Genomic DNA, 7,654 nt, shown 5'->3' with positions numbered 1-7,654 from the left:
TATGTTATTGCATGCTAGTTTCTTTCTGTTTTCTTGTTATGTGGTTTCAATTTTGATTTTGGTTTTATGTTGTTGGTTTTATTCATCTTTTTTGAAGGGGGTCAAAGCTTGTGTTGTGGCAGGAAGATGGTTAGGCCAAGAAAGTCTACTCAAGAGCCTTAGGACGATACGCCAGAGATGATGCCATAGCCCAAGCGTTAAGGCAAATGACTGAGTTCATCCAGCAAAATTTTAGGCTACAACAAGGAGGGCCTTGGCTACAACAAGGAGGGCCTAGTGGAGTGGTGCAAGCTGGATGCACCTATGAGCGCTTTCTAGCGCATAGAACTCCACACTTCACGGGAGAAAAGGATCCACTTCGGGCTGGAAAGTGGATTAGAGATTTAGAAATAACGTTTGAACTATGTGGTTGCACTGGGGCGCAACAAGTACTTTATGCCAGTTATCTGTTGCAAGGCACTGCTTCTGAATGGTGGGATATAAAAAGAGTAATGTTGGAATCAGAGTTGGGGTCCTTTGCCATAGTGTCTTGGCAACGCTTTAAGAAAGAATTTAATGACCGATTCTTTCCCGCTTCTGTGAGGCAGCAAAAAGCAAGAGAGTTCACAAGCTTGGTCCAAGGGAGTATGACCGTAGAACAGTACACCCGAAGATTTATAGAGCTTGGGCGATTCACTCCCCACCTCATCGCCACAGAGGAGATGTAGGCCGAGCATTTCCAGGAAGGTTTGCGACCAAATATACGCAGAATGGTAGTTTGCCATCGGATTACAACTTTTCAGGAATTAGTTAATTTGGCCACTCTAGCAGAGCGTGAGATTAGTTTGAGTGTGGGCTCTTCTCTAGGTCATAAGAGGCTAAACATTGATGGTGAAGAAAGCAGTTCTAGATCACCACAAAATTTTTTGCAGAGAACAGGAATCCGATCGTTGGCAGCCCCTGGTGTGCGTATGGGAGGCCGAGTTCCAGTTTGTGGCAAATATAATAGAGCTCACAGAGGCGAGTGTCGTCTGGGTAGTAACCAATGTTTTGAATGCGGTCAGACAGGGTATTTTGCTCGTGACTGCCCTAGTTGAGTTCCAGAAAGCCGTGGAGCTCGTCGCAGAGGTACATCTAACCAGAGGCAATTAGCTCAGGCTCGAATGTATGTAGTGACTGTGACGCCCCCAAATCCCCACACCCGAACACGGGGGAATCGAGATGTCCGGATGGTGACAACCCGGGTCACCATTCTATTGACGGTTGCCAAGTGTGTGCAAGGCAACATATGTGCACAAAGAAACACGCAGCGGATAACGAAAGTCATAACTAAGTACCAGAATTTTTTCTTAACGTAATACAAGCTGTTTAAAACATACATAAATAAAATATTACAAAAACACAAATATAATTTTAAACCGAATATAAAGCATAGCATCAGCAACCCGGCGGAGCCGCATCCTCGGGCTCAGCCTCCTCCTCTTCATCCTCCAACTCTGCACCAAAAGCTATGGAACCAAAAATGGTACCGCAGGTAAGTAAAACCCAAACACTACCAGATAAAAACACATAGAACTCAAACAATATGCATGAAAGATGCCCAATGCACAAAGCCCATAAAACACGATTTTTCCACACACGCCAAAAAACTCATTTGGCCTAAAAACACATCCTTTCCGAAAAACACGCCAAAAGTCACATTTGGCCTTTATCCGACTCAAACCAGAATCTATATTAACCGTATGCACCATGACCTCCCCTAGGGGTCATCCGCAGACCCTGGCTCCAGTGCCACACCGCAGAGTACCACCACGCATGTGACACCTAACGAGCGATGCCCAGTTCCGCGCCCCGCGCGTTCGTAGCCAAGCATCCTCTAGCCCTCACCAGCGAAGGGCCACGGAGTCGATGCGTAGAGCGATGCCCGGTTCCGCGCCCGGCGCGTTCGTAGCCGAGCAACCCCTAGCCCCCGCTCCCGTCGTCTAGCGACAACCCAGGGGACATCACTCAGTTTATTCCGCTCCCGAGTGACCAGAGGAGCTCCACCGGGATAATACCCCATCCCGGCTTGGGGTCGTGATACACACGCACCCGTAAGACCACTTACGCCAACACACAGGCTTTTCACACAATTTCACAAACACACGTGCATGCACCATGCAATGCCATAACAATGCATAATAAAATAGCTCAGGAAAATAAATCAAATAAACAGGCAACTTCGTCCTCCATCCATCCGACCCCCGAACTCCTCGAACTCAGTCTGGAATCAACCAACCAGCAGATAAATTATTGAAAGAGCAATATATATTTAATGAAAATAGGATTTGGAAAATACTTACAGCGCTATATGGTATTTTTAGAAAGCTTGCGGCGTTGCAAACGGCGGAAGAAAAGCAACGTAACAGTGTAATTTACACTGTTGCCGTGGGTAATAAATTACCCATTTTCGAACGGGGACAAACCAAGCACAAAATTGATAGGCAATGGTCTTGAGATATTTATGATGTTAAAGGAAATAAGTTTTGGCCGTGGGTGGTGGTGGAAATGGCGGTCGAAGGCCAAAAAGGGGCTGAACGGAGTTGAGCTCGTGGGAGCTGCTCTGGCAATGGATCGAGGCCGGAAATGAGTGGTTTAGGTCGGCAAGAGGTAGGGGAAGAAGCTGTGAAAAGATGGTGGCCGGAGGTGGTGCGACGGCACCGAAATCGGTGAAAAACCGTACGGCTTGGAGGAGCTCATGGTGGCTAACGGTGGCTCGGATGGAGGTGAAACTTGGTGGGGATGTTCACCGATTAGAGGGGAAGAAAACTGGGTGGGTGGTGTAGGCCACGCCACCGGCGAGCAGCGGTTCTGGGCTGCGAAAGCAACCGGCGACAGGGGCAAAAACAGAGCAGGTGCAGCGACTTCCGGCGGCTCTCGAAAGCTAACGGCTGGTCCGATGGCTCTGAGAATTGGTGGGGATGATCTCTGGTGGAAGGGGAAGAGAATGGTGGTGACGGTGCACCAAACGGTGGCCGGACGGCGGAGAACTAGCCGGTCAAAGTGGCGGCGACGGGAATGAGAAAAAGGGGCAGCTATGCGTACGTGGGAGAGAAAGGAGAAGAAAGAAGAAGAAAAGAAAGAAAAAGAAAGAAAAATAATGAAAAAGAAAAGGAAAAAGGGAAAAAGAAAAAGAGGAAAGAAAAGAAATGAGGTCCAATCCTCACTCCGGAGACCAAAAACTGATCCGCCGAAAATGATATTAAAAACCGCAAAACGACTAAAATAAATTAAACACATCAAATAAATTAAAACCAATTTAAAATACATTAATTTAAAATAAATAAACCAATATATTAATTAAATTAAAAATAACCCTTCAGTGAAAATACACGTAAAAACGGGTCATAACAGTGACTCTTGGTACCATTGGAGGCAAGGTTACGGAGGCTCAGAATGCTGGAGTCATGGCAGGTATGGGTCTAATCTAATCTTTTGTGATGAATGCCTTGTCTGGTTTGTTTTTTTTTTTTTTTTGTATATTATCGAGGCTTGGAGAAAATGGCATGATCTGGGTGATCTTTTAGGAAAGTAGAATAATTGAGTTCTTTGGTTCCGTGGAGTTTATGAAATGGTCTATAATGTAGTAGGTTGTAAGTTCAACAAATTTCAAGGATAGATTTTATGAAGTTTTAGCAAAGTTTTAAGGTTTTGTAGATTTTAGGAAATGATTGGTTATTGTTTAAGATTTTAGATTTTGAAAGTTTTGGGAGACGATTGTTTTATTATTAGATATAAGCTCATTGACCTAGTGGATTTTGGGGGAAGGAGTTTTGCATAATTTAAGGTTATAGGGTCGCAGATTTGAAGGACTGATTTTCTTTTTTTTAAGGAGATTGAAGTTTTTAGTTTCGCAGGACTGGTGTGCTAGTTTGATTTAGTTTGGAGATTGATTAGGCTGTAACATTAAAATGGGGTTGAACATAGTGGGATGATGGATATAGGAAGTTTCAAGGAGCATATTTATTTGAGAATTAAAGGTAATGGATCACTTGTACGTTTGAATGATTTTTGGTGTTGGCTAAGAGTGCATGAGATTGATGAGTAGTAATGGTAAGTGTGTATGGATTTTGGAGAGTGCTAGTCCTGGTCTTATCTATTTTTTTTTTTTTTTGGCTTGGTAGGAGTTGAAGAGGAATTTGTGTGATAATATTAAATTTAAGAGATTTTGGCTTTGAGTTGTTTGGTAAGTTGAACGGAAGGTGCAGTCGAAACGGGTTACCCATTGGGATGATGGTTTGAAACAACTGTTGTGTTTATCTTGAGAATTAATTGCGACTTGAAGTCATAGGAATTTAAATTTGTGAGGCTATACTTTTATTTGGAGATCAAGTATCCAATTGGGAGGATTAGGGATATTGTTATTTAACTTGAAAAGAGATTGTTAGGTCACCATGTGTGGTGTATGATCTTGGAAGTTGAAACTTATGCATCAACGGTGGGTAGCATAATCATATGTATGAAGTAATAAAGCATTAGGATCCATGAGTGTTGTTTAATAGTTTTTGATGGATTGAAGGTTTAAACAGTATGGCCTATCTTGAGATTTATTTGTGAAATGCTATTGAAGGAATTAGTTGTGCTAAAACTAGAGTTTTTGAGAGTACAAGTAGGTGGGTGAGTTACCAAGAGCATTTTGATTATGTCTAGATGAATTCAATGGTAGTTTATAGTGAGTTAGTTATTGCAAGATTAGATGTTATTCAAAATATAGGTAATGAGCTTGAAGTGTGGGATATCGGATAGAAGTTATAGACACTCTCGTTGGTTGGCCGAGAAGGACTTGGGCCTTTTGGATATGTTCCTTATCTTTAGAAGAGACAGGTGTATTTTGGGATGATGTTATGTGTTTTCAATTTGGGGCCTGGAGGTTGATTAGTACTAGTTTCTGTCATCAATCAATGGATGTATTTTTGCGGAATGTTGGTTTTTGATTAGGGCAGCGATGGCAACTAAGGAATGAGTGGAGATTTGTGGTTTTTGGAGGTATATTATTTTCTATAGAAATGTGATAAAGGTTTTCTTGTGATTAGGTGTGGATTGAACTTGTACTTGATGATGTTAATTTATGAGAATATAACCTTTATGTATTTTGGCGAGTTATCAGAGTGCGCGCGAAAGCATGATTTTTAGAGATACTTAGAAATTTAAATTTTGTGTTGATTTTGAGGAATTAGTAGTGATTCGAAGTTTTAATGGGAGATTAATCATTTAGTCGTGCAAATTTTGTTTATTGATGGTTAACTTTGGAAGTGGCTATTATGTTACCAAAGTTGGAATGGGATGAAGGTTTGGAAGGTAAAGCAGAGACGTCGTTGATATTAGCAATTTATGGTGTGAAGATAATAACCATTGGATTTGTTGGGAGTTGTCGATGATATGTATCTCTCAATTATGTTCAGAGTTGTATCCTGTATCTTTTTGGCGCTAGTGTTTGATATTGCAAATTTCGAGGACGAAATTTCTTTCTAAGGGCGGGAGGATGTGATACCCCGTTTTTACGTGTATTTTCACTAAAGGAATATTTTAATTTAATTAATATATTAGTTCTTTTATTTTAATTTATTGTATTTTAATTGATTTTATTTTATTTGATGTGGTGTTTAATTTATTTTAGTCGTTTTATGGCTTTTAAAATCGTTTTCGACGGATCAGTTTTTGGACGCTGGAAGTGAGGACTGGACCTCATTTTCTTTCTCCATCTTTTCTTTTCTCTTTTTCTTTTTCCCTTTTTCTTTTTTTTTTTTCTTTTTCCTTTTCTTCTTTTTTTTTTCTTTCTTTTCTTCTTCTTCTTTTTCCTTCTTCCCCGCGCGAGCTGCTCTCTCTTCTTCTCTCCCGTTGCCGTCTAGCAACTCCAACCAGACCAACCGCCGCCGGCCGACGTGGCCAACACAACCCCCACCGGTCAACTCCCCTCTGGCCGGCGCACCACCCCACCAAAAACCAGCCCCATCCGAGCCGCCGTTAACACCCTACAGCCCATCTAAGCCACACGACTTTGGCCATTTTCTGCATCGTCGCTCCACCTCCGGCCACCACCTCTTCAACACTTCATCCCCTCCTCCTTGTCATCCTAACCCACCCATTTTCGGCTCCGATCCATGGCCAAAGCAGCTCCCACGAGCTCAACTCTGATCTGCCCCTTTTTGCACTTTCACCACCGTTTCCACCGCCACCCACGGCCAAAACTCACTTCCTTTAACTTCATAAACATCTCTAGGCCTTTCCCTATCAATTTCGTGTCTTGGTTTGTCCCCGTTCGAAAGTGGGTAATTTACAACCCACGGCCACAGTGTAAAATACACTATTACGTTACTTTTTCTCCGCCGTTTGCAACGTCGTGATCCTTCGAAAAATACCTTATAGCGCTGTAAGTATTTTTCAAACTCTATTTTAGATTTAAATATATTTTTTCTCTTACAATTAATTATTTGACTGGTTGGTTGATTCCGGACTGAGTCCGAGGAGTTCGGGGGTCGGATGGATTGAGGACGAAGTTGCTTGGTTTTGTTGATTATTGTGATTGGTTGGTTGTTTTGTATCTTGAGGTGTGCATTTCATGATGCATTCATATGCATTTATTAAATTGAGAAAAACTGGTGTTATATGTGTAAATGAATTTTCGAGTGCGTGTATCACGACCCCAAGCCAAGATAGGGTATTATCTCGGTAGCACTCCTCTGGCCACTCGGGAGCGTAATATACTGAGCGAGATGGTAACGCTCTTGTACTGACTTCGTGGCCCTTCGCTGGCGAGGGCTAGAGGATGCTTGGCTACATATGTGTGGGGCGCAAAACTGGGCATCACTCGTTTAGGTGTCACACGCGTGGTCATTACCTGCGGTGTGACACAAGAGCCAGGGTGTGCGGATGACCCCTAGGGGAGGTCGTGGTGCATTCGGATTAATTGGTTATTGATATGAGTTGGATTTGGGCCAAATGAGACTTTTGGCGTGAGTTGGAAAGTAATACGTTTTTGGGGCCAAATGGGATTTTTGGCGCGTGTGGAAAAATGTGGTTGTATGGGACATGTGCATTTCGCATTCTTTCATGCATATTGTTTGAGTTTAATATGTTTTTATCTTATGGTGTTTGGATCTTACTTACCTGCGGCACCATTTTGGTACCATAGATTTTGATGGAGAGGTCGAGGAGGAGGAGGAGACTGAGCCCGAGGACGAGGAGACTGAGCCCGAGGAGGCGGCACTGCTGTAGTATTGATTTGGAGTTTATGCCTTGTAGTTTGGTTTGAAACGATATTTGAAACTTGTAATATTTTATTATGTATGTTTTGAACGGGTTTGTTTTAAACAAAGAAAAATTATGGTACTTTGTTAATCCGCTGCTTGTTTTTCTTTTGCACATTTGTTGCATGTACACACACTTGGCACTTGGCGATAGGGTGGTGACCCGTGTTGTCATCATCCTGATGTCTTGATTTGTCCGTGTCCGTACGTGGGATTTGGGGGCATCACATGTATCTTATCTTTCTTATTACCTAAGACCAACTTATAATTCAAATGACCGCCTGCTTGTACAAATAAGTTCCATACTCCATTACCAACTTGCTCAGACTCGGTTGGTAGGACTCTTCCTACTTCCCAGCCCTGTACAAGTTCATCCCAACACTTGACAG

The sequence above is a fragment of the Carya illinoinensis genome, chromosome 9 (genome assembly GCF_018687715.1).
Source record: "Carya illinoinensis cultivar Pawnee chromosome 9, C.illinoinensisPawnee_v1, whole genome shotgun sequence".
NCBI classification, from domain to species: domain Eukaryota; kingdom Viridiplantae; phylum Streptophyta; class Magnoliopsida; order Fagales; family Juglandaceae; genus Carya; species Carya illinoinensis.
Note: the sequence above shows the minus strand (reverse complement) of the source record.